General features: G+C 42.2%; 1 pseudogene; it reads left to right on the top strand.

The window, feature by feature from the left end:
- Positions 1 to 318: 318 nt before the first annotated feature.
- LOC116905604 lies at positions 319 to 964 on the top strand (annotated as a pseudogene).
- The last annotated feature ends 1,106 nt before the right edge of the window (positions 965 to 2,070 follow it).

The following is a 2,070-nucleotide window of genomic DNA, read 5'->3' as shown; positions in this document are numbered from 1 at the left end:
TCCCAAACCTCTTTCTCTGGAGCCAGACACACTTCCCAGTATCATTTCCAGCTAGAGGAGCAGTAAGGATTTATAGAAACTCTGCTGGAAGCCTCTAGAAATCTCATGTTACTTTGTGAGACAACATACCTAGTTTGTAGCCTTTGATTTTTTTTTCAAAGCCTACTTTTTAATAAGGGTTCTTAAAGGCTTCAACCTCTGGCTCCTGCTCTCACAGCCACTGCAGTACATTGAGCTCCATAGAGACAGCGCCGGGGCAAGCAAGAGCAGGACGGGCACTGGGCAACTCTGTGCCTTGTGGAAGAAAAACAACTAAACATGGGCAAAGGTGATCCTAAGAAGCTGAGAGGCAAAATGTCCTCATATGCATTCTTTGTGCAACCTGCCAGGAGGAGCACAAGAAGAAGCACCATTTTTGTCAACTTCTCAGAGCTCTCCAAGAAGTGCTCAGAGAAGTGGAAGACCATGTCTGCTAAAGAGAAGGAGAAGTTTAAAGATGTGGCAAAGGCTGACAAGGCTCATTATGAAAGAGAAATAAAAACCTACATCCCACTCTCAAAGAGGTGACTAAAAAGAAGTTCAAGGACCCCAATGCACCCAAGAGGCCTCCTTCGACCGTCTTCTTGTTCTGTTCTGAGTACCGCCCAAAAATCAAAGGCAAGCATCCTGGCTTAGCCATTGATGATGTCACAAAGAAACTAGGAGAGATGCCACGGATGACAAGCAGCCCTGTGAGAAGAAGGCCACCGAGCTGAAGGAGAAATACAAGAAGGATATTGCTGCCTACAGAGGTAAAGGAAAACCTAATGAGGCAAAAAAAAAAAAAAAAAAAAAAAAAAAAAAAAAAAAGGCGGGGGGAGATCAACACTGAAAAGAACAAGGAAAAGAAGAGGAAGATGGGTAGGAGGATGAAGAGGATTACGAAGAGGAGGAAGAAGAGGAAGAGGAAGATGATGATGGATAAGTTGGTTCTAGTACAGTTCTTTTCCTTGTCTATAAAGCATTTAAGCCCCCCCATACACAACTCAGTTCTTTTAAAGAAAAGAATTGAAATGTATGGCTGTGTAAGATTTTTTTAAAACTGTACAGTGTCTTCTTTTATATAGTTAACACACTCCCAAATATGTCTTTAGATAGCCCTGTCCTGGTGGTATTTTCAATAGCCACTAACCTTGCCTGGTACAGTCTGGGGACTGTAAATTAGCACGGAAATTTAAAGCAGGTTCTTGTTGGTGTACAGCACAAATTAGTTATATATGGAGACAGTAGTTTGGGTTTTGGGTTTTTGTTTGGTTTGGTTTGGTTTGGTTTGGTTATTTGTGGGTTTTTTTTTTTCATCTTCAGTTGTCTCTGGTGCAGCTTATCTGAAGGTAATTGTTGTTCCGTTAACTGAATAACATTCTGTAATCGCAAAAATAAAATGTGAGGTTGGGGATTTGGCTCAGTGGTAGAGCGCTTGCCTAGCAAGTGCAAGGCCCTGGGTTAGGTCCCCAACTCCAAAAAAAAAAAAAAAAAGTGGCTGTTTTGTTGACATTCTGAATGCTCTAAGTAAATACAATTTAAAAGAAAAAGTCTTCAACCTCCCTTCTAGCCCACCACCCACCAGAGGTAAGGGAAAGAAAGGTTAATAAGAAACAGGGAATGTGAACCTGTTTAGAAATGGTTCTTTGGGGCCATTCCACTCTTTGTTGTCATCAGTCCAGTCCTTTAGCAAACACCAACATGAATCAGCAGCTGCAGCCCAGTCCACTCGGCAGACACCAATTATAAATCAGCAATGGTAGTTCAATCCAGAAGAAACCACGAGAATCCACCAGTCAATTGGCCCAAGTCCACGGAAGCAGCAAGAGACACCAGAATATTACAAGAAGTTCTTTGGCATGTTACTCTCTATGAAGTGGCATACTGCTCTTTGTGAAGTCACAACAAGCAAAGATCAGCATCTCAGTGTAAGGTGGACCAATATAAGACTATAGTCAAGAAGGCAGAACATACTGAGGCAGGCCAAGGTGAACCAATGCCAGAGTCTCTTCCCACTGTCTATGGGATCATCGTATATTCTTTCTAAAC

This window comes from Rattus rattus, chromosome 1 (genome assembly GCF_011064425.1).
Source record: "Rattus rattus isolate New Zealand chromosome 1, Rrattus_CSIRO_v1, whole genome shotgun sequence".
Taxonomy (NCBI): Eukaryota; Metazoa; Chordata; class Mammalia; order Rodentia; family Muridae; genus Rattus; species Rattus rattus.
The sequence above is the reverse complement of the archived record's forward strand: the minus strand, read 5'-3'. Positions and strand labels throughout refer to the sequence as shown.